The sequence below is a fragment of the Mustela lutreola genome, chromosome 4 (genome assembly GCF_030435805.1).
Source record: "Mustela lutreola isolate mMusLut2 chromosome 4, mMusLut2.pri, whole genome shotgun sequence".
In the NCBI taxonomy this organism is placed as follows: Eukaryota; Metazoa; Chordata; class Mammalia; order Carnivora; family Mustelidae; genus Mustela; species Mustela lutreola.
This window is the reverse complement of record NC_081293.1, coordinates 78096013-78122452: the sequence shown is the minus strand read 5'-3', so window position 1 is coordinate 78122452 and position 26440 is coordinate 78096013.

Genomic DNA, 26440 nt, shown 5'->3' with positions numbered 1-26440 from the left:
GGTGGACTTCTTCGCAACCCCGTGGCTCCTTCCAGGGAACGTCCCGCCGCCGCTGGAAACCGCCCGCTGGCAGGGCAGGGGTGCCTGCGCCTTGCGAATAACCGCATAGGATCCGGGTCCCTGTTGCGCGGACCCCTCGCCAACCGCTGGCGGCCACGCCCATTGCCTGCGCCGCAGCCGCTGCAGCCGCCTCAGCAGAGGCTCTGGGGAGGAGGGGCGGGGCGGGTACTGCGAAATCCAGGGGCAAAAAGGCAGTGTCCACGCGGAATCCTCGCTGCACTGCCAGAGATGCGAGTCAGCCCTGCGGATGCGAGCGCAGCCCACTTGGACATGCCAACGGAGGCGCTAGTTCGCGGGCCGGCTCTGAGCTCCTTCTTCCTCCTCCCCAGGCAGTGGGTGTCAAGGCCTCTCGGGAAATGTAGTTCTTTAGGGGGCGAGGTGCGGGGACTTAACCTTCCCAGAGTCCCCAAGTTGCTGGACAGCACCCGCCTGCCCCCTCCAGGAAGAGGCCCAGAGTTCCCAACCCTTCACTCCTTGCTCTGGACCACCAGCCCATTTTCCTCTAGTGCAACGTGAACCACAAGAACATGTCAGTAAGAAAAGTCAAGGCTTTAAAATGCAAACTATTGGAGCGCCTGGGTGGCTCAGTGGGTAAGCCGCTGCCTTCGGCTCAGGTCATGATCTCAGGGTCCTGGGATCTAGTCCCGCATCCGGCTCTCTGCTCAGCAGCAGGGAGCCTGCTTCGCTCTCTCTCTCTCTCTGCCTGCCTCTCCATCGACTTGTGATTTCCCTCTGTTAAATAAATACAGAAAATCTTTAAAATGCAAACTACTTTTCCTTTTGACTTCTAGGATTCACACAAAGGAGGGAGTCAGAGTCCCTTTGACCAAATTAAAATCAGAGCTCCAGCTTCACATGAACATCAGTGGCTTTGGCAGCAGGAAGAGCATTCCTAGGCTCTGCGTGAGGAGTTCAACCGGTACACTTGGTTCCTGGGATCCAGCTTCACTAGGGTATGAAGTAGCCTTGCTTAGAGGGCTCCTCAGGCTCTTGTCTCTTGCTTTGTAGGAAGTGCACCCATCTTCCCTGTGGTGTGCAAGGTCCCACAGCAATCCAGTAGCAGAACCAGAAATAGAACCTGAGGGACCTGACTCTCAGGCTGGTATGCTTTTGCAGATTAGGTGCCTGAAACCTGGAACAAAACTTTGAAAAGGAAAATGGCCTGGAGATTTCTTACAAGAGATCTGTAGGATTATTTACTGGCCTCTTGATCCTCTGACGCTCCAAATGTGGACATTTGAGCGAGTACTTAAGCTGGCTCCTTAAAATCATGGGCTTTCCATACACTTGGAGCACCATTTTTCTCATTCAAGGGAACCTGTACCTTGGGGAGAAACCCATGAGATATGAAATAGCTTTGTATTCTCATAATTAGCATAATATTTGACCTCCAGAAGCACTTGTTAAAAGTTTATTACACAAAATGGAATAAGAGCTAGTTCTATAGAAAAATAGAAAACCTCTAACAATGAGAAGAAATGTGTTTGCATGCCTGGATGATAGAAATGTCCATATCCGAATCCAAGGAACATGGGATTGCAACTATTTCTTAGAAAAAGGAAATCATCTTCGATGATCTGGGTGGTACCTAAATCTAATTACTGTCTTCTATTTATATAAGACAGAAGAGGAAAAGAGACAGAGAAGGCCATGTGAAAATGGAGGCAGAGATTGGAGTCATGTAGCCATAAGCCAAGTGATCCTGGAGCCACCAGAAGCTAGAAGAAACAAGAAAGGATTCTGTCAGGGGGTTGTCCAGAGGGAGCACCAACACCTTGATCTTAGACTTCTGAACTTAAGAAATCAGAAAATAAATGTCTGTTATTTTAAGCCACCTTGTTTGTGGTACTTTGTTGTAGCAGCCCTGGAAAATGAATACCACCAGATGCTGGAGACAACCCAGTGTGACTGTCTAGCAAGATCAGAATGACCAATATTGATTATAAGACCTTGAATAAATAACATTCAAGAATCCATAATGATACTCAAAATAATGCTTTGTGATGTCCTAGGTGGATGTTTCCAGTAGAAAACATACGTGTACTTTTGACGATTTGGAGCAGGGTTGGGTTTTTGTTTGTTTGCTTTTGTTTTTGTTTTTAGCTTATTTATTTGAAAGAGAGAGTGAGAGAAGGGGAAGGGGTGGGTAAAGGGAGAGGGATGGGGCAGAGGATAAGAATAATCAGTCCCCCTGCTGAGCAGGGAGCCCCATCTTGTCTCTAGGCTGATTATCATCCAAGGACCCTGGGATCAGGACTTGAGCTGAAGGCACGTGCTTAATGGACTAAGTCACCCAGGTCCCCCTGGGTGGGTATTTTTTTTTTTAAAGAAGAGAATGTTATAGCCCCAGATGGCTAAGACCCTTTCTCAGTAACAAATGGGGAACCTGATCTGAACTGGCTATGTGTTTCACGATTCTAACCAGGGAAGAGTGCAGGGATTTAGAGCTTTATAATTCCCCCCCATACCTCACATACCAGAAAGGATCATGTTTTCCTGATGACAGAAAATTGAATACACATCTTCAGGAAGACAGAGCCCAAGAAACCAGGTCTTAGTGAGGGAAATGAGAGACCAAAAGGTCCCAAAGAATGAGCGAAACACTTATGAATTCTTGATGTTGTCTGCAGGAGAATTTCAGATTTTTGTTCTGTTTTGTTTTTGTATCCAATTTACATATATTCAAACCAACACATATTTACTGAACAAGTCATACCATTAAACTGTGATGACCATAGTTTTCTAATTCCCATTCTTTTCTATTTTGCAGAAAATTGTTGTTTCAAGGGCCATGTGGAAACTGCAACTCCTGCCGTTATTGATGTTAAATATTTATCAAACAATTCTACCATTCCTCATTGTTGGGCTTATACCCAGCACAGGGTCAGGGGCAGCAATCAATCACTATTTGTGGAATAAACAAAATCATTCATTTCTTCGTTAATATCTCCATGAGCATTATTAAGGAATGTTGTTTAGTACAATGTTTTCAATTTAACTAATGTGTTATGAATCCAAATGTTAAAACTCTACCCTTCTTCCCTCAGAAATCTTTCTAAAATATAAAGAGACCTCCCTGTCTTCTTAAAGAGCTTATTCACTGTTTATGAAACCACAATCTGCCCCACCCATCCACTGTGATTCCCTTCAACTCCTCTTACAGGGGTGTTGCTACCAGACACAAAGGAGAAATGCCTGGTAGATATTCCCCATCTAATTTTAACTATTTCTTGACCCCAAATTCAGTCTCTGCTATCATAGATCATTTGTTTACCTTTTGAACATCCATATTGGAATGTTTCTGTATGTTTAGAACTGCCAGTTCTAAGTTTCCAGATAATCTAAAGGTTAAGGTATTTTACTTTCTAGTTGTCACTCATCAGAGTTTTTCAGTTTAGAAGGATTTGGGGTTTCTTCAGGTTGACTAAATTATCCTGTGCCTGCACATCAGTCCTAGTTGTCATGATTATTCTATTAATTTTAATATGTGTGAAAATTTAACTTTTTTGATGCAAATTTTTTTATCAGATAAGCTCATTGTGCCTGTCCTCAGAAGTAAGATCTTTTTGTATGCTAGATGCACTGTGGATCTTCATTTGGATATTGCCACAGAGAGCCAGCCCCAGTGAACTTCTGTGACATAGACTATTTTTATTGATCTTTGCATTCTTATTTTCTTAAAAAGAAAGCATTGATCTAATAAATTAATTTTTTATATCAACTCTTACCCTAAATTTTTGAATTCATTCAATGTGTATCCTGTGCCCCTGAGAATCTGCATCTATCTAAAATTCCTAAGAAAAGAAGGATGCCCCTCCCTAAGAATGAAATGCCAGCTCAACACCTAAGAAACAAGAAACCCAATGTCCTTGTTTTCCAGATGCTATATTACTGTAGACACCAAAAACATGTTTTTCTCCTCCAGAAAGATTTCCAAATAGTCTTTTCTTTCCAAATATCTGTTAAATGAGGAGATTTCATACTTTGAACTTGATTATAAATCATTTTATATGAGAATTTCACTTCAGGACAGACTTGAAAAAGTTTTCAAAAATATGCTAGCCATTTTGATATGTCTGATGGACACTTGATAACAAAGAAATGCTTTAAGGGGAAAAAACCTAATCACTTTTCTAAATTTACTCAAGCAAATATCTTTGCAGCTGTGCATTTCAATCACAATGTCATCTGCTTTGGATATATTTTCTTTTCTTTTCTTTTCTTTTTAACATCAGAACAGTATTAGCATTTCAGTAGTAAATCCTGGTAACACATCAACATTACAAAAATGTAAGGCCATAACCTTTTGTGAATTCAAAAAATTGTCTTTGAATGATAACGTCAGAAAAATAAAGAATCATGGAAACTCTCTATATAGTAAATCCAACTTGCATAGCAGGACGATGTACAAAGCCTGGAGAGAGATAAAGTTTCATAGGTGAGAAGCCTGTGAAAATGTGCTCATGACCTCACCTCTTTCCCCATTACACAAAATGCCACTATTAGGTTTAATATTAGGTAAGATGTACTCCATAATTTAGAATGAGGTGCTACATTTTCTGAAAATGAGTGGAGGAGGAGGAGGAGTCAAGATGGCGGAGGAGTAGCAGGCTGAGATGACATTAGGTAGCAGGAGATGAGCTAGTTTATCAAACCATTCCAAACACCTACAAATCCAATAGGAGATCAAAGAGAAGAAGATCAGCAATTCTAGAAGTGGAAAATCAACCACTTTCTGGCAGGCAGGACCTGTGGAGAAATGAATCCAAAGCCACAGGAAGATAGACTGCGGGGGGAGGGGCCGGCTCCCTGCAAGCAGCTGAGCAATGGAGCACAAAATCAGAACTTTTTAAAGTCTGCTCCACTGAGGGACATCGCTCCAGAGGCTAAGTCGGGGTGAAGGCCATGCTGGGACAGCGTGTTCTCAGGTCCTGTGGGATCACAGAAGGATTGGGGGTGTCTGAGTGTCACAGAGCTTGCAGGTGTTAGAGTGGTGAAGCCAGCTACAGAGACAGAGCCAAGGAGTGAGCTCTTAACTCTGGGTTACCTTAAACTGTGATCCATGGGACAGTCAAGCCACTGCTCTTTGCATAGATCACACAAGATCTGGAGGACCCCCCCTGGAAGAGTGCAGGGATCTGCTGGGTTTGGAGACTCCAGACAGGGCTGTGTGCCAGAGACAGAGAAGCTTGGCCGCAGGCTGGGTGATCTCGGAGCATGGCCAAAGGCCAGGGAGACAGGAGTGATTGAGTGCTTTCCTCCAAGGGTGCACTGAGGAGTGGGGCCCCAAGCTCTCTGCTGCTCTGGGCCAGAGAATGGGAGACAGCCATTTTCCTTCCCGTCCTCCAGAACTCTATGGAAAGCATTCAGGGAACAAAGTCTCCTGAAAGTGAACCCGAGTAGATTACTTAACCCAGACCCTGGTAAGGGCAGTGAAATTCTGCATTGGGCAAAGACACTTGAGAATCACTACAGTAGGTCCCTCCCCCAGAGGATTAGCAATAAATCCAGCCAAGACCAAGTTCGCTTACCAAGGAGAACAGTGGAATTCCAGAGGAGGAGAAATCAAAGCATGGAATTCATGCCTTTCTCCCCATGATTCTTTAGTCTTGAAAAGTTAATTTAATTTTTTTAATTTTATTTTTTCTTATGCTATTTTTTTTAAATATTTAATCTTTCCCTTTTACCATTTTTAACTAGTTTAACAATACCTCTCATAAAAATATTTTTGAACCTTCCTTAATATAGTCATATTTTATCCTTTATTGTATGTAACTTGATTTTATTTATACACATAAGGTTTTCTCTTCTAAAAATAATCTGGGATACAACTTCTTCTAATAGATCAAAATATACCATAAATCAGGCACAGGGCTTTGCTCTAGTCTCCAGCCTGAGTATATTCTCTCCACTTTTTATTCCTTTATACTTCCAATCAACTTATCTTATCCACTCCTATTTTAGAATTTTTTTTAAAATTTCATCTTTATTGTCATATTCCATCCCTTCATAGTGTTTACCCTTATTTTGTGTATTGTGTGTGTGTGTATTTTTTCATTCTATAAAATTTTGGAAGGTAGTTTCTCCTAAGAGACCAAAAGACTCCCAAATTAAGTGGGTGACTCTGTGACTCTATTCTCTTCACCAGTCTAATATTTATATTTTCCTTTTTTATATTTTTTCTTTTTTTCCCCTGAACTTTTTATCCTCTCTCTTACTCCCCAAATTTGGGGCCTCTTCTGATTTGGTTAAAGCATATTTTCCTGGGGTCTTTTGCACCTTTTTAATATTTTACTCTCCCCTTCATATATTCATCTGGATAAAATGACAAGGCAGAAAAACTCACAACAAAAAAAAAATAAAACAAAACAAACAAATAAACAAAACACAAACAAACAAGAGGCTGTACCAAAGGCTAGGGACCTAATCAATACAGAAATTGGTAATATGTCAGATCTAGAGATCGGAATGACGATTCTCAAGGTTCTAGATAATAGAGAAACCCTGTCTGGAGAAATCAAAGCCCTTTCTGGAGAGATAAAAGAACTAAAATTTAACCAAGCTGAAATTGAAAAAGCTATTAATGAGGTACAATAAAAAATGGAGGCTCTTACTGCTAGGAAAAATGATGCAAAGAGAGAATTAGTGATATAAAAGACCAAGTGACAGAGAATAAAGAAGCTGAGCAAAAGAGAGAGAAACAACTACTGGACCATGAGGGGAGAATTCAAGAGATAAGTGATACCATAAGATGAAACATTAGAATAATTCAGATTCCAGAAGAAGAAGAAAGAGAAAGAGGAGCAGAAGGTATACCAGAGAGAATTATTGTAGAGAATTTCCCCAAAATGGCAAAGGGAACAAGCAACAAAATCAAAATCTGAGAGGCACAGAGAACCCTTCCCAAAATTAATAACAATAGGTCCACACCCCATCATCTAATAGTAAAATTTTCAAGCCTTAGTGACAAAGAGAAAATCCTGAAGGCAGCCCGGGACAAGAAATTCGTAACTTATAATGTTAAAAATATTAGATTGGCAGTGGACTTATCCACAGAGACCTGGCAGGGCAGAAAGAACCAGCATGATATATTCAGAGCATTAAATGAGAAAAACTTGCAGCCAAGAATGCTATATCCAGCTAGGCTATCATTGAAAATAGGAAGAGAGAAAAAAAGCTTCCAGGACAAACAAAAACTGAAAGAATTTGTAAACACCAAACCATCTCTACAGGAAATATTGAAAGGGGTCCTCTAAGCAAAGAGAAACCCTAAAGTTAGTAGATCAGAAAGTAACAGAGACAATATACTGTAATAGTCACCTTACAGGCAATACAATGACACTAAATTCATATTTCTCAATAGTTACCCTGAATGTAAATGGGCTAAATGCCCCCAATCAAAAGACAAAGGGTATCAGAATGGATAAAAAAATAAAAGCCATCAATATGCTGTCTACAAGAAAGTCATTTTAGGCCCAAAGTCACCTCTGGATTTAAGGTGAGGGGGTGGAAAACAATTTACCATGCTTGTGGACATCAAAGGAAAGCTGGGGTGTCAATCCTTATATCAGATCCATTCGATTTTGAGCCAAAGAGTATAATAAGAGATGAGGAAGGACACTATATCATATTCAAAAAGTCTGTCCAACAAGAAGATCTAACAATTTTAGAATTTTTTTTTATTTGACAGAGAAATCACAAGTAGGCAGAGAGACAGGCAGAGAGATGGGGGGGAAGCAGGCTCCCTGATGAGGAGAGTGCCTGGTGTGGGGCTGGATCCCAGGACTCTGAGATCATGACCTGAGCCAAAGGCAGACGCTTAACCCATTGAGCCACCCCAGTTCCCCGAATATCTAACAATTTAAAAAAATCTGTGCCCCTAACATGGGAGCAGCCAACTATATAAACCAATTAATAACAAAATCAAAGAAACACATCAACAATAATACAATAATAGAAGGGGACTTTAACACTCCCCTCGCTGAAATGGGTAGATCATCCAAGCAAAAGATCAACAGGGAAATAAAGGCCTTAAATGACAAACTGGAAGAGATGGACATCACAGATGTATTCAAAACATTACACCCCAAAGCAACAGAATACACATTCTTCGCCAGTGCACATGGAATATTCTCCAGAATAGATCACATCCTGGGTCATAAATCAGGTTTCAACCAGTATCAAAAGACTGGGATCATATCCTGCATATTTTCAGAACACAATGGTCTGAGCTAGAACTCAGTCTCAAGAGGAAATTTGGAAAGACCCCAAATACATGGAGATGAAAGAGCATCCTTTAAAGAATGAATGAGTTAACCAGAAAATTAAAGAAGAATTGAAAAAATCCATGGAAACAAATGATAATGAAAACACAACACTTAGAAATCTGTGGGGCACAGCAAAGGCAGTCCTAAGAGGAAAATATACAGCAGTACAAGCCTTTCCCAAGAAACAAGAAAGATCTCAAATACACAACCTACACATACACCTAAAGAAGCTGGAAAAGAACAACAAAGAAAGCCTAAACCCAACAGGAGAAGAGAAATAATAAATATCAGAGCATAAGTCAATGAAATAGAAACAAACAAACAAACAAAAATAGAACAAAACAATAAAACTAGGTTCCTTGAAACAATAAAACAATAAAACTTTGGTTCCTTGTAAGAATTAATAAGATTGGGGCACTGGGTGTCTCGGTGGGTTAAAGCCTCTGCCTTCAGCTCAGGTCATGATCCCAGGGTCCTGGGATTGAACCCCCCCATTGGGCATTCTGCTCAGCAGGGAGCCTGTTTTCCCTTCCTCTCTCTCTGCCTGCCTCTCTGGCTACTTGTGATCTCTGTCTGTCAAATAAATAAATAAAAGCTTTAAAAAAATTGATAAGATTGATAAACTCCTGGCCAGACTTATCAAAAAGAAAAGAGCTCAAATAAATTAAATCATGAATGAAGGAGGATAGATCACAACCAACACCAAAGAAATACAAACAATTATAAGAACATATTATGAGCAAATATATGCCAGCAAATTAGACAATCTGGAAGAAATCGATGCATTCCTAGAGATGTATAAACTACCACAGTTGAACCAGGAAGAAATAGAAAACCTGAGCAGACCCATAACCAGTAAGGAGATTGAAGCAGTCATCAAAAATCTCCCAACAAACAAGAGCCCAGGGCTAGACGTCTTCCCAGCGGAATTCTACCAAACATTTAAAGAAGAATTAATTCCTATTCTCCTGAAACTGCTCCAAAAAATAGAAATGGAATGAAAATTTCCAAACTCATTTTATGAGGCCAGCATCACCTTGATCCCAAAACCAGACAAAGATCTCATCAAAAAAGAGAATTACAAACCAATATCCTTGATGAACACAGATGCAAAAATTCTCACCAAAATACTAGCCAATAGTATCCAACAGTATTTTAAAAGGATTATTCACCATGTCAACTGGCTGGTTGCAACAGGGCTGCAAGGTTGGTTAGATATCCTCAAATCAATTAATGTGATACAGTACATTAATAAAAGAATGAACAAGAACCATATGTTAACCTCAATATCATCAAAGCCGTCTATGAAAAATCCACCGTGAATATCATTCTCAATGGAGAAAAACTGAAAGCTTTTTCACTAAGGTCAGGAACACAGCAGGGATATCCATTATCATCACTGCTATTCAACATAGTACTAGCAGTCCAAGCTTTAGCAATTAGGCAGCAAAAAGAAACTAAAGGCATCCAAATCCAAAGAAGAAGTTGATTATCACTCTTTACAAATGATATGATACTATTTGTGGAAAACCCAAAAGGCTCCACTCCAAATCTGCTAGAACTTGTACAAGAATTCAGTTAAGTGTCAGGATATAAAATCAATGCACAGAAATCAGTTGCATGTGTTTACACCAACAACAGGACAGAAGAAAGAAAAATTAAGGAGTCAATCTCATTTACAGTTGCACCCCAAACCATAAGATAACTAGGAATAAACCTAACCAAAGAGGCAAGGACTCTATACTCAGAAAACTATAAAGTGCTCATGATAGAAATTGAGACAAAGAAATGGAAAAATGTCCCATGCTCATGGATTGGAAAAACAAATATTGTGAAAATGCTATGCTACCTAAACCGATCTACAGGTATAATGCAATCCCTATCAAAATCCCATCCATTTTGTTCCAAGAAATGGAACAAATAGTCCTAAAATTTATATGGAACCAGAAAAGACCTCGAATAGCCAGAGGAATATTGAAAAAGAAAACCAAAGTTGGTGGCATCACAATTCCAGACTTCAAGCTCTATTACAAAGCTGTCATCATCAAGACAGTATGATACTGGCATGAAAACAGACACATAGATCAATGGAACAGAACAGAAAACCCAGAAATAGAACCTCAACTCTATGGTCAACTAATCTTCAACAAAGCAGGAAAGAATGTCCAATGGATAAAAGACAGTCTCTTCAGCAACTTCTGTTGAGAAAAGGACAGCCCCATGCAGAAAAATGAAACTGGATCATTTCCTTAAACCACACGAAAAAAGACTCAAAATGGATGTAGGACCTTAATGTGAGAAAGGAATCCATCAAAGTCTATGAGGAGAATACAGGAAGCAACCTCTTCGACCTCAGCCACAGCAACTTTTTCCTAGGAATATTGACAAAGGCAAAGGAAGCAAGGGCAAAATGAACTATTAGGACTTCATCAAGATCAAAAGCCTTTGCACAGCAAAAGAAACAGTTGACAAAACCAAAAGGCAACTGAAAGAGTGGGAGAAGATATTTGCAGATATCTTCTACAAATTTGAAAATATCAGACAAAGGGCTAGTATCCCAAATCTATAAAGGGCTCAGCAAACCAAAATCTATAAAGGGCTCAGCAAACTCAAGACCCAAAGAACAAATAATCAAATCAAGAAATTAGCAGAGGACATGAACAGACATTTCTGCAAAGAAGACATCCAGATGGGTAACAGACACATGAAAATGTGTTCCACATCACTTGGCATCAGGGAAATACAAATCAAAACCACAATGAGATACAACCTCACACCAGTCAGAATGACTAAAATTAACAAGTCAGGAAATGACAGATGCTGGTGAGGATGCAGAGAAATGGGAACCCTCCTACACTGTTGGTGGGAATGCAAGTTGGTGCAACCACTCTGGAAAACAGCATGGATTTTCCTCAAAAAATTGAAAATAGAGCTACCCTATGCCCCAGCAATGGCACTATTGGGTATTTATCCTAAATATACAAACGTAGTGATCGGAAGGGGCACGTCACCCAAAAGTTTATAGCAGTAATGTCCACAAAAGCCCAACTATAGAAAGAACTTACATGTCCTTCAACAGATGACTAGATAAGGAAGATGTGGTATATATATATACAATAGAATACTGTGTAGCCATCAAAAAATGCAATCTTGCCTTTTGTGATTACACAGATGGAACTAGAGAGTATTATGCTTAGTGAAATAAGTCAGTCAGAGAAAGACAATTATGATATGATCTCCCTGATATGAGGAAGTTGAGAGGCAACGTGGGGAGTTTGGGGGGTAGGAAAAGAATAAATGAAAGAAGATGGGATTGGGAGGGAGACAAACCATAAGAGACCCTTAATCTCCCACTGAGCCACCCAGGTGCCCCAAGAGACCCTTAATCTCACAAAACAAACTGAGGGTTGCTTGGCGGTGGGGGGTGGGGTGGGGATAAGGTGGTTGGGTTATGGACATTGGCGAAGGTATGTGATATGGTGAGTGCTGTGAAGTGTGTACACCTGGCGATTCACAGACCTGTACCCCTGGGGCTAAAAATACATTAGATGTTAATAAAAAAATAAATTATAAAAAATAAATATAGATTATATGATGTCCACAAAAACTATTCATTTAAATGGAGAAGTCCATCACACAGTTTTGTTTCTATATCTTGTAATTTTCTAGAAAAATGAATCTCAAAATAATTCTTAGAGAACACTAATTCTTACTAATCATGACACAAGAATGCAAATTGTTTTACTTATCTACATGTAAATGTATGTCCTAAATGGAGACTCGGTATTTCAGACAAAATTATCAGTTTTAAGCAACATAAATTGACTGGCTATTTAGGTAAAGATGACTCATGCAGAGAATGCCAGGTTCCCAAAATCAGTGGAAGGTTGGAGATGCAGTCCTGGAAAACAATGAGAAAATTAGATCTAAGGTAGCACTGGGAGGCCTAGAAAAGTCATAGAGCAGAACACATGGGTTAGCATACAAAGACTTCCATGACAATGAAAGAACTTCCACCGTCCTACATATCCTCAAGTTCAAAGTCTCAAGAACATCCAGTTGGCTAAGTCTTAGATAGCTACCTAGCTCGTGTGTCCACCCATCTGGCAGCCCTGGGTCAGAAAATCTAAGGTGTTAATTCTCTTTGTACGTAGGACCTCCTCCACCAAGACACCTATACTGGATAAGAAATACCCCACCCCTAAAATAATGGAGTGTATTATTGGAGAAAGGAAAGTTGGATGCTGAGTAGCTAAAATAACAACAATAAGGAGTAAACAATAACAAAGAAAATAACAAGGTGAATCATCATTTAGGATTCACATAACATAAATTAACATATGTCCTGGAATATGAAAATAAACCACCCATTGGGTTGATCTATAATTAAGATCTTGTATTTTATTAAGATGATTTGAAGACATAGTTTACTGCTTTCAGTTAATCTTTAAGGAAGACTTAGAGCTGATAGTTTTTTGTTTTTTCCCATATGTTAACTGGGAAACCCCTGATATCACTTAAACATAGGATATGTGTCAATTAGGCAATTATTAAAATTATCTTAGTGAATAACTGGAAAGAACTGAATCCTATTGTTTTTTCTGTTTAACCAAAATTGAATAATTCAAATACCACAGAGAACATTACTAAGTACTTCCCTTTATATTACCCTTCTTTCTATGTCTTCATGTTCCTTCTTTTCTCTAAATTTCTTTCTCTAAATTGATGTCCCCTCCATGAGACACACATTTTCAAATCATTCTGAGTAATGTTTTTGATCCAATCAGTAGACTTCACTGAGTCCCTACTCTGTGCTAGTTTATGCCCACAACTGAAGTTACAAACAGAATGAGGACACAGTTTTGATCCTCAGAAAAGTCACAGTCTAGCTGAGAATTTAGACATAGGCCTGAGCTCAGAGAGCTCACAGTCTAGTGCAGGAGATGGATCCCTAAGTAGATAATAATAATTAACAATAGCAATACAGGCAGGACATTATGGGAGATACCAGGAAGGACTGGGCAGTAGAGATGAGGGGATGATCAGAGAAGGCTCACTGGAGGAGGTGACATCTGAACTGGGGAAAAGATCTCAACACACTGAGTAACACACAGAGTAACACACAGAGTAAGGAAGAAAACACAATGGACTGTGTGAAGATCACCAGAAGCAGTCTGGTTTTGTGTGGCCTCCCCTCAGGTTTGTGCTTGTGGTTGTACTGTAATGTAGGGGTTGCAGAAATATATGATGTTCTTGTAACCTTATAAAAACAGGGCCAACTGATAGTAAAATGTGATGAGGCCAAAGCTGGAAGTGACTCTATAGAAGCAGGACAGAATGAGGGCAAAAGCAGAGGGTCTGAATCCCAGTCCTTTCCCCTTACTAGCTATGTAATCTTAAGTGGGTGACTCAATTCTCCAAGCCTCTGTTTTCTTCATTTATAAAATGGAGAGAAACTCACATTAGGCTATTCATTCTAAGGAGTAAATGAGTAGAGAAAGGATTGAACACAATGCTTGGTACAAAAATGTTCACTGACTACTATTTTGTTTTTCTCTTCTCCTCCACTTCCAGAAAATACAAACAAGGCAACTTCTTCTTGCTAAGATTGTGCACACTTTATTTCTCCATGTGTCACCTAGGAGGGGTTGACACAGCTGAGTTTCTCATGGTTTTACCTCATTGAATCTAAACACCATCAGAATAGGTCAAAGCAATATCCAAGAACCGTTTATCTCACACATTGGTGACATGTACTCTTCAGTAATAGGGGGCGTATTCATGGATGCTGCCATCACATCAGGTTAGATATTGCTCCGTTCTGAATTGTCAGTGATACTGGATTAGGAATGTTGGCTAAGGGAAAAGACATAACATGTGACTCAGCAGTTTGTTCTGGGCATATTTTGCTTCCTCTGCTTTCTGTGAGACCAAACCCATGAAGAGTTTATGGGTCCTTTTCAAAAGTTAAAGTCACAATTCAGATGATTATAAATCAGGTTATAATAAATCAAATTAATAATTCCACTATAACAGTCATAAAACAACAAAATAACACCCCACAGTGTAAAAGGTTTGGTTTAAATAACCTATCCAAAAGATACCAATGGAGGTTTTTCTCCAGCACTTACATGTTCATTTTTTAAATCAAATAATAAGCCTTTTGTCTGAGCCTCTTCACAATTCAAGGTTCTTCTCATTCATTCGTTGATTCAAAAAGCATTAACTGTTTTTTTTTTTTTTTTTTTTTTTTTTTTTTTTTTTTTGCTGGGCACTTTTTCTAGTCACTGAATGGGTAGAAATTAAAAAAAAAAAAAAAAAGGACAAAATCCTTGTTCCTGAGTTGCTGTCTGGTTGGGTAAACTATCTGAAGATGACACTTACAAAATATTGTTTAAGATGTTTTTATTTTTAACTTTCAGAAAGTATTTTTAAAAACCCTCCTTTCCTTTGCATTTGTATAATTCTGCTCCACTCCATCTCAGCCCTGGTTGTGAGATTGCCTACTGTAGGTGCAGGCTATATAATTCCACTGGATTGTCAATGGTTATCAGCAAGGAAATCCTGGAGTCTTAGAACGTCTTGAGAGTGACAGATGTATTCCCTCAGTATAAAATGGAAAAATAAGAATCAAAGTCGGTTAGTAAGTGGTTGTCACCAGGACTGGAGATGGAAAGAACAACCTGAATATGACATGCTAGTGCTGGCGGCATTAGGGTGGCTGGACAATGCCATCTCATCCCAGTACCATTTTGCAAAGCAATTTTGTGCTCCTTCTCCCATCAGTCTTCAAGACAGCCCATAAATCTGGGTTTCTTATCCCCATTTCACCTAGACTAAGAGAAGTTGTGTGGCTTCCCAAGGTTATCCAGCTCACAAGAAGCAGGTCAAAAGGACAAATCAGAGGGACTGAGATCAGCAGAGCTCAGGAATTAAGTAAATAACTGTGTTGGCCTTTTGGCAGTTGCAGATCAAAATAGACCAGCTCAAAAAGAATGGGATAGACTCATGAAGGAGAATGTAAAGACTTCCCTGGGAACTGAAACCTACCAAGACTTTAGACTTTGACTTTCAAACCAGAGGTTACTTTAAAGTTCATCCAGACAAACTTTAGAATCTGGTCACTTCTCCAAATCTCTGAAGTTAATGAATAGTCCAACTAGGTAAGAACTTCCAGTGTCTTGACTCCTAGGCCAATGCTCAACATCACCTCATTATTTGCTGGCTAGAAAGGTTAGTGGAAGTTCAACTTTTAGTAAAAACTTGAAGGAGCATGGACTTATCTTTGACAGTGGTTCTTCTGAATTAACCATACTCCCAGTGTTCATACAACCCTGCATTTTCCCTTTCCCTTTGAATCGAAGCTGATTCTGTGATCTTCTTTAACCCACTGAACATAGACGAAGTGACAGGGTACCAGTTTCCATGCTAAGCCTTAAAAGGACCTGGCAGCTTTTATTATTATTATTATTCACACATGAAGAAGACAGTCACCGTGGAAGAAGTTTGACTGCCCCCCTGAGAGATATCTAATCTAGACATATGGAGAGACCACACAGAGAGGAACTGAGGCCCCTGGCTAACAGCCTTAGCTGAGCTTCGAGCCAACAGTTAACACCACCTTCCTAGCCATGAGAGTGGGGCCATCTTGCAAGTGCATCCTGGAGTCCAGGTCAAAACTATCAGCCATGTAGATCAGAGTTGAACTGTCTAGGCCAAGCCTTACAAAAATTACAGGATTGTGAACAGATCAACAAGAAGGTAATTGGAGTAAGCCACCAAGTTTGGAGATGATTTGTTACATACCAGGAAGTAGCTACAACAGTGAAGGTATGTGCTGGTGGCTCCAAGAATCTGGACCCACCAAATTTGGAAGACTTATCTCCTTAGTTCGACAGAGCCACACACTGCATCCACTCGCTTATCTCTACATCATTCTGAACTCTAGATCTGACATATTACCAATGTCTGTATGGATTAGGTCCCTAGCCTTCGGTACTGCCTCTTGTTCTTTTTTATTTTTTTGTGGTGAATTTTTCCACCTTGTCATTTTGTCTAGATAAGAGTATATGAGGGAGGGACGCCTGGTGGCTCAGTTGGTTGGAAAACTTCCTTTGGCTCAGGTCATGATCCCGGAGTCCCAGGATCGAGTCCCACATCGGGCTCCCAGCTCCACGGGGAGTCTGCTTCTCCCTCTGACCTTCTCCTCGCTCATGCTCTCTCACTGTCTCTCTCTCAAATAAATAAATAAAAATCTTAAAAAAAAAAAAGCATATATGAAGGAGAAAGTAAAATACTAAAAGGGTGGCAACAACCCCAGGAAAATATGCTTTAACCAAATCAGAAGAGATCCCAAATCATGAGGGGGGAGAAAGTGGGTAAAAAGAGGTTCAGAAAGAAAAGAAAAGAAACAATTAAAAAAAGAAAACAAATAAAGAAATATATATATATATATATATATATATATATATATATATATATATGATAAACTAGTTTTAAAAACGTTAAAAAAGAAAAGGGTAAAAGATAAAAAAAAATTTAGCAGAAGGGAAAAAATTGAAAAAGAATAAAAAATTAACTGCAAGACTAAAGAATCATGGGGTGAAATCCAAGAGTTTCCTGCTTTGCTTTCTTCTCTTCTGGAATTCCGCTGCTCTTCTTGGTATTGAAACTGCACTCCTTGGTACGGGAACTTGGTCTTGGCTGGATTTCTTGTTGATCTTCTGGGGAGGGGGCCTGTTGTAGTGATTTGCAAGTGTCTTTGCCCCAGGCGGAATTGCACCACCCTTACCAGAAGCCGGACTGAGTAATCCGCTTGGGTTTGCTTCGGGAGCTTTTGTTCCCTGAGCACTTTCCGTACAGTTCCAGAGGTCGGGAATGAAAATGGCAGCCTCTTGGTCTCCTGCCTGGAGGATCTGGGAGCCCAGGGCCCCACTCCTCAGTGCGCCCTCAGAGAACAGCGCCCAATAACTCCCGTTTCCCTGGCCTCCAGCTGCATTCCGATCTCACCCAGCCTGTGACTGGTTCAAGGTAACCCTGAGCTGAGAGCTAACTCCTCGGCTCTGTCTCTATAGCCGGCTTCCCTGTTCTAATACCTGCGAGCTCTGCGACACTCAGACTCCCCCGATCCTTCTGTGACCCTGCGGGACCTGAGGCCATGCTGACCCCGTGTGGGCTTCACCCCGGTTTAGCCACTGGAGCGATGTCCCTCAGCAGAACAGACTTTTAAAAGTCCTGATTTTGTGCTCTGTTGCTCCGCTGCTTGCCGGTAGCTGGCCCCTCCCCCAGTGGTCATTCTTCCCATCACTTTGGATTCGCTTCTCTGCCAGTCCTACCTTTCAGAAAGTGGTGGATTTTCTGTTTCTAGAATTGCTGCTCTTCTCTTCGATCTCTCATTGGATTTGTAGGTGTTTACAATCTTTAGATAAACTATCTAGCTGATCTCCTGCTAGCTGAAGTGGTCTCAGCCTGCTACTTCTCCGCCATCTTGACTCCTCCCCAATCTCTTATATATTTTTAATAACAGTCCTCTATCAGATATGTCTTTTGCAAATTTTTTTTCTCCCAGTGTGTGGCTTATCTTTTTATCTTCTTGACAATGTCTTTTGTGAAGCAGAAGCCTTAAGTTTTAATGAAGCCCAGCTTATTGATATTTTCTTTCATGGAGCGTTCCTTTGGTGTATATCTAAAAAAAAAAAAAAAAATCTTTGTCATATCCAGGGTCATTTAGGTTTTCTCCAATGTTGTCATCTGTATTATAATAGGATTTATATTTAGGTCTATGATCCATTTTGAGTTAATTTTGAAGGGTGTAAGGGCTCTGTCTAGATTATTATTTTTTTTAATTCTATTTATTTATTTGACAGAGAGTGAGATCACAAGTAGGCGGAGACAAGCAGAGAGAGAGGGGGAAGCAGGCTCCCTGCCGAGCAGAGAGCCTGATGCTCGATCCCAGATCCTTGAGATCATGACCTGAGCAGAAGGCAGAGGCTTAACCCACCGAGCCACCAAGGTGCCCTAGATTTTTTTTTTTAATATATGTGGTTATCCAGTTGTTGCAGCACCATTTGTTGAAAAGAATTATTTTTGCTTCTTTGTCAAAGATCAGTTGGCTATATGACTATATTTATGTAGGTATATTTATGGGCTGTTTATTCTGTTTGATTGATCTACTTGTCTATTTTTTTGCCAATCGTACTGTCTTGATTGCTGTAGCTTTGTAGTAAGTCTTGAAGTTGATTTTTATCAGTAAGACTTTGCTCTTCTTCAGTATTGTGTTGGTTTTTCTGAGTCTTTGACATCTCTACATGAAATATAGAATCAGTTTGTTAATATCCACAAAATAACTTTTTGGAACTTTTATTGGGATTTTGTTGAGTCTATAGATCAAGGTGAGAATAACTGACATTGTGACAATATTAAGTCTTCCTATCCATAAACATGGAATATCTCTTCATTTATTTAGCTGTTCTGACATATTACCTTTGGGTTTTATAATTTTCCTCATATAGATGTTATAAATATTTTGTTAGATTTATAACTAAGCATTTCATTTTAGGGGGTGCTAATGTAAATGGTATTGTGTTTTTAACTTCAAATTCCATTTTTTCATTGCTAGTATACAGGAGAGTGATTAACTTTTGTATATTAACCTTGTATACTGGAACTTTGCAGTAATTGCTTATTATTTCCAGGAATTTTTTGACAGTTTTGTTCCCTACATAAATGATCATGTCACTTACAAACAAAGACAGTTTTATTTCATCCTTCCCAATCGGTATAATTTTTATTTCCTTTTATTGTCTTATTGCATTACCTAAGACCTCCAATATGGTATTGAGAAGGGACACTCTTGTCTTGTTCCTAATCTAGCAGGACAACTTATAGTTTCTCACCATTAAGTGTAATGTTAATTATGGGGGATTTTTTTGTATATGTTCTTTATCCAGAATGTGTATTCTGTTGTCTTTGAATGAGATAGTTGATAAATGTTGACTAGATCCACTTGACTAATGGTGTTCAACTATGTCCTTACTGGTTTTCCACTGGCTCTGCCCATTTCTTTTTTTTTTTTTTTTTCTGATTTTATTTATATTTATTTACTTGAGAGAAAGAATGAGAATGGAGAAGTCAAAGGGAGAAGCAGACTCCCTACTGAGCAGGGAGCCCCATATGGGACTCGATCCTTGGACTCTATCCTGGGACTCCAGGATCATGCCCTGAGCCGAAGGCAGTTACTTAACCAACTGAACCATCCAGGCACCCAGATCCTCCGATTTCTGAAGAGGGTGTTGAATTCTTCAGCTGTAATAATGAATTCATCTATTTCTCCCTGTAGTTCTAGTAGTTTTTGCCTCAGGCATTTTGACATCTGTTGTTAGACACATATATTTTAAGAGTTGTTAAGTCTTCTTGGAAAATTTACTGCTTTATTATTATGTAATGCCCCTCTTTATCTCTAAAAACTTTCTTTGCTCTGGAGTCTGCTCTGTCAGAAATTAATGTAGCTATTCCTGCTTTCTTTTTATTAGTGTTAACATGGTATATATCTCTCCATCCCTTTACTTTTAATTTCTATAAGTGTCTTTATATTTAAAATAAGTTTCTTTTTTAAGATTTTATTTATTTGAGAGAGAGATGAATGGGGGGAGGAGCTGAGGGAGAAGGAAAAGCAGACCACCCACTGAGCAGGGAGCCTGATGCAGGTCTCAATTCCATTACCCCAAGATCATGACCTGAACTGAAGGCACATACTTAACCGACTGAGCTACCTAGGCACCCCTAAAATAAGTTTCTTATAGATAAAATATAGTTAGATCTTGTATTTTGATCCACTCTAATAATCTCTTTTAGTTGGTATATTTAGACAATTAACATTTAAAGTGATTATTGATATTTTTGGATTGATACCTACCATAGTTGTTACTATTTTCCATTTAGTGCCTTTGTTCTTTGTTCCTGTTTTTATCTTCCTCTCCCTTTTGTAGTTTTTTAAAAAAATATTTTATTTATTTATTTGTCAGAGAGAGAGCACAAGCAGGGGGAGCAGCAGCAAGCAGAGCAGGCAGAGGGAGAAGCAGGTTCCCTGCTCAGCAAGGAGCCTGATGTGGGTCTTGATCCCAGGACCCTGGGATCATGACCTGAGCCAAAGGCAGATGCTTAACCAGCTGAGCCACCCAGGTGCCCCACCTTTTGTAGTGTTATTCTTTTATTTTTTTATTTTTACCTTTTGTAGTTTCAATTGAGCATTTTATGGGATTCCATTTTATTTTATTTTGTAGCATATCAGTTATATTACTTTAAAAAAACTTTTTTACTGGCTGTCCTAGACTTGTGCAATATAATAATACAAGCCATTTTCAAATAGTGCAAGTAGTGCAAGTACCTTATAATAACATAAGTAATCCTAATTCTGCCCGTATATCCCTGGTATCATTGCTCATTTCACTTATACAATAAGCATACTATACATATATATGTATATAAACACACATAATTAAGTACATTGTTGCTATTATTATTTTGAACAAATTATTGTTAGATCAACTAAAAGTAAGAAAAATAAAAGCTTTTATTTAAGCTTGATGTATTGCTTCCCTGATGGTCTTCCTTTCTTTATGGAGGTCTGAGTTTTTGACCTCTATTTTTTCCTTCTAAAGAACTTATTTTAACATTTCTTGTAAGGCAGGTCCACTGGCAATTAATTCCCTCAATTTTTGTCAAATTGAGAAAATATTTACTTTTCTTTCACTTTCGGAGGTTAAGTTTTCAGGGTGCAGAATTCTAGGTTGGCATTTTTTTCCCCTCTCAACACTAAATATTTCAATTCACTGTCTTCTCGTTTGCCTGGTTCTTGAGCAGAAGTTGGATGTAATTCTTACCTTTATTCCTCTATAGTAAGGTGTTTTTATTCTCTGGCTTATTGTTCCTTTACCATTGCTTTTCTGAAGTTTGAATATATTATGCTTTAGTATAGTTTTGTTTGTCTTGCTTGGCTTTGGTTTTTGTCATTTATCCTGCTTGGTGTTCTCTGAGAGTCCTGGATCTGTGGTTTGGTCTCTTATACTAATTTAGGAAAATTCTCAATCATTATCACTTCAAATATTTATTTTTTTTTCTTTCCCTCTTCTTCTGATATTCCCATTACATGTATGTTAAAATATTTGTAGCTACATCTCACTTCCAGAATATTTTGTTCTAGTTTATTTTTTCTATCTTCTTTACCTTTTTTCTTCCATTTTGGAATTTTCTACTGTCTTATCCTGAAGCTCTGAATTTTTCTCCTCATCCATATCCCATATGCTGATGAGCCCATCAGAGGCATTCTTTATTTCTGCTACAGTGATTTTTTTCCCCTAGCATTTAAAAATTTTTTCTTTTGAGAATTTACTTCTTTCTACTTAAGTTGTCAATCCACTCTTGCCTGATGTCTACTGTATCCATTAGAGCCCATGCCATATTGATCAGAGTTTTCAGTTCTCTGGTTGATAATTCCAACAACCTTGCCATTGCTGTTTCTTCAAATTGTGTTGCCTTTTTAGTATGCCTTGTAACTTTTTCCTGATAGCCAGACATGATGTACCAGGTAAAAGGAACTGTGGCACATAGGCCTCTCATACGCCAGCCTTTAGTAATGTGGTGGTGAGTGTTGGGGTGAGGAAGCATTCTGCAGTCCTATTATTTGGTTTCAGTCTTCTGGTGAGTCTGTGTCTCTGGACTGTGAACCTCACAAATGCTTCTCAGTCCACTTTTGCCCTGAGATGAGACAAAATTGCTAGAGTAGGTTGGACTTGGGTCTTTCTTTTCCCCCATGTGGAAGGTGAGAGCCAGCTGAGGTTGGACATTTCCTTCCTCTGGGTTGGTTAGGCTGTGATAAAAAACCAGTAGTTTAGACTCTGGTAGAATAGTTCCTCTGAGAGGGAAGCATTTTTAATAACAGAATGCTCTGAGTATTTCAAAATGATTCGAATTCACTTCTTGCTACTGATAGTCACTGTGAGAACCTGGTCAAACTCATGAGGTAAAATTCCTAAAAATGTGTGGTTCCCCATCCCCCCGCCCCCTGGAGTTTTTATTTCTCAGAAATCCACACTGAGCCTTCAGCAACTGAACAATTACAGTCCAGGTTTTCCTGCCTTCCTACGAATTCTAGTGAAGGTTTCTGTGTGTGGCTTTCTGTTCTGGTAGATTGTAATCTTCTATACGGGCCTGTTGATTTCTCCAATGTTTGAAGGCAGTGCTTTGCCCTGTGACCCCACTTCCCTGATAGATCTAAGGAGGGCTGTTGACTTTCCGGTTTGTTGAGCTTTTTACTTGTTGTCAGGGAGGAGTGGGGATGACTTTCAGCCTCCATGCTGGCCATTATAAAGCTTTAAGTATTTGAAAGCAAAATAATGATTTTAATGTTGTATCAGTATACTTTTGTGATCATCATTAAGGTATCATAATTCAGCCACTCTATTATTGAACACGAAGGTGCATCTACTCTTCCTTTATTTCTTAGTTATACTTCAGCTGAAATGATTATCTTCATGCACTTGAAATTATTCTTCTTTGGATTGTTTTCTTTTTATATCCAAGGTCACATCAATAAACCACTAATCCCAAAATCGATTAAGAAAATGACTATAATATTCATGACTGATTGGATCTTTTGGTTGGGAAAGGAGGTTGGGGGAGGAGACACATGAGGATTAGTAGTCCTCTTTCAACACTTCCAAGTCTTTGCACTGATTGAAGTGGAAAATGTCTGAGTATCATAAGGAGTTGCCTGTTGAAACAAGTTAAGTGACACCCCATTCTCTCAACTGAATAGTAAGGAGACCTTGGGGCTCCTGGGCAGCTCAGTCAGTAAAGCCGCTGCCTTCCGATCAGGCCATGATCCCAGGGTCCTGGGATTGAGCTGCAAGTCAGACTCTCTGCTCAGCGGTGAGCCTTTCTCTCCTTTTGCTTGTCTCTCTGCCTAGTTGTGTTCTGTCTGTCAAATAAATAAATAAAATTCTTAAAAAAAAAAAAGAAAGAAAGAAGAAGAAGAGGAAGGAGTAAGGAGTCCTGAAACTGAGAAAGTTTGTAGGGAAATGCTGGTGATATGCATTTCTAAAATGCGAGTTCTTAATAATCACAAAAGGAAGGTCAATTAAATTCTGTTAATCTATGAGAAATTATATTCTACAATGTGTAACTTAAGCTTCTCCTTCTGTTTCAACTGAATTAAATTTTTCTCCATGCTAATTGTGTCAACTGTAACTTAGTGATAGAAAAGTACACGTTTCAGACACATAAATGTCACCAAAACTCTCAAAAGGCAGCTTTTTGCCTTATATTATCCTGTTATGTATAATGTTTTGTCTATCATAGAAATAAAATTGGCTTTTCAATTAAAAAAAAAAAAAGTACACGTTTCTTCCCCTGAAACTGCTGGAACAGATGTTGGTTTGAGATGGCTCATGCACAGGTACTCTGTACTTGTGTTTGCCTTTGGTGCCCTCTGCCTTCCCTCTCGGTGCACTTCCTTGTTCCTCTTCATTATTTCCTCTCTTCCTAATGCTCCCCAGTCCCCCCAAAGAAAACCTGATTGGATAAAAATAATTGACAATAGCATGGAACTATTTGCCTTTTAAAAGAGATCAAAACAGTGTGACACAAAGGAATGGTTGGTATATAATCTCAGATAGGAAAAGCCTCATATCTATTTTAAATATGCTAACCACCAGTTAATTGTGTAAAATGGATAAACAAAATCAATTATTACGTTCATGTTTATGTCATAGTCTGTGCATGTCCCTTGTTGGGTATTGGATATTTTTGTATTTCTATATTTTATATTTGTCTTTATTGAGTTTTTCAGGATGCAGCTAAGTTACTTGAAAAGAGTTTGATCCTTTTGGGTCTTGCTTTTAAGATTTGTTGGGTGGAAATGGGGCAGCACTCCATCAGTCCAGGGATAATTATTCTCCTAATTCTTCTCTACTACTGAGGCAAGACTCTTGTGTGAATTCTGCCAAATTCCTATGAAATAGAAGGTTTTTCTAGTCCTGTTGGTAGGACTAAGCACTATTCATGGCTCTGAGTAAGAACCACTCATTGTCCCCTCTAACTGTCTGACATCGTCCTCTAATCATCCTTTCTCCAACTCTGGGTCATTTCCAACATGAATGTCCCTCCAGGGACATTCCATGGATCTCTGAGGAACCTTCTGTGAAGTCTCTGTAGCATTCTGTCCTGTGACTTCTAGCTTCATCTCTTCACATTAGGGTGTCATAGGGATTTGTCTGCATTCCCATTCTCTGCACTGCAACTGGGAAATTCCCTTAAGACAGTAAGCTGGGACAATTATAAGAATCATCTTGCTTATATCCTGGCTCTTAGAAATCATTGACATTTTTCTTTTCTGTTGTGTAGTGCCTTAAAAACTCTTGTTTCATATATTTTACATGGGGTTTTTGTTCTTATTTCAGGTAAAAGGGTAAATCTGCTTCCTGTTACTCTACCTTGGTCATAAGGCAAAGTTGACATACATCCATTTTTTTTTTAAAAATCGTACATGTAGTTATAGAGAATATAGATTGGCTTGTGTCTACCCCTCATATCACTGTACAACTTGTTTTTTTCATTTATAAAATTTTTAGCTTATTTTTGATAACTTCTGTAAAATACTATCTTGCATGATTATATTATATATTTATTCATCCTCCTATTGGTTACCATGTACGTTGTTTCTAATACTTGCTGTTACAAACAATGCTGCAAACAACATTCTTATGTGCTCCTCCTTGTATCACATGTAATGGATATCTTAGGTCAATTTTAGCAAATTTAGCAATTTTAGGCCAATGTTCTCCAATGTGACCATTATCACTTTACATTCCCACACTGTAAGAAGACCTGTTTCTTTGCAATTTTGCCCATATTTGATATTGGCAAGCTTTTAACGTTTTGCCAGTCTGCTAGCTCACTAATACTTTAATTTGTATTTCTCTTACTTTTTTAAAAGATTTTATTTATTTGTTTGTTTGTTTGTTTGTTTTTAAAGATTTTATTTATTTATTTGACAGAGATCACAAGTAGGCAGAGAGGCAGGCAGAGAGAGGAAGGGAACCAGGCTCCCCGCTGAGCAGAGAGCCCGATGTGGGGCTCAATTCCAGGACCCTGGGAACATGACCTGAGCCAAAGGCAGAGGTTTTAATCCACTGAGCCACTCAGGTGCCCCAGTATTTCTCTTATTTTTACAAGGTTGAGCACCTTATCATATTTTTATTGGTCAATTTGGTTTCTCCTAGGAATTTTCTACTTAGTTTTTATCTAACCTTATATTATTTTTTAACATACTTTAATTTGTTTAAATGAATGCTGAAAACTTTTGATCCTCGCCTTTTATTTTATATACATAAATATATATTATATACTATTCTATTTTATAATTAGAAATATAAATATTTTAGGGGAACCTGGGTGGTTCAGTGGGTTAAGCCTCTGCCTTTGGCCCAGGTCATGATCTCAGGTTCCTGGGATCCAGCCCCGCATTGGGCTCTCTGCTCAGCAGGGAGGCTGCTCCCCCTGCTCTCTCTCTCTGCTTGCCTGTCTGCCTGCTTGCGAACTCTCTCTCTCTCTCTCTCTCTGTGTCAAATAAATAAATAAAATCTTTTAAAAATTTTTAGAAAAGAAATATATTTTATACTTAAATTTATTTTATATTTTACTTAGTTATAAAATAGAATATTACATAGTAAATTTCTCTAAGTTTGCCCTTATTGTATAAATTTTTTAAAATGTTTTGTTTTTGTTTTTGTTTTCTTTTTCATTAACATGTAATGTATTATTTGTTTCAGGGGTACAGGTCTGTGAATCCTTAGTCTTATATGATTCACATCACTCACCACAGCACCTACCCTACCCAGTATCCATAACCCAGCCACCCTGTCTCTCCCCTCCCAGCTCCCCAGAAACCCCTCAGTTAATGGATGAAAGACCTCAGTGTGAGACAGGAATCCATCAAAATCCTTGAAGAGAAAACAGGCAGCAACCTCTTCAACCCCAGCCATAGAACCTTTTTCCTAGAAACATCCCCATTTTATAATTTTTAATTGTTTTCTGGTGCAGAATTTGAATTTATA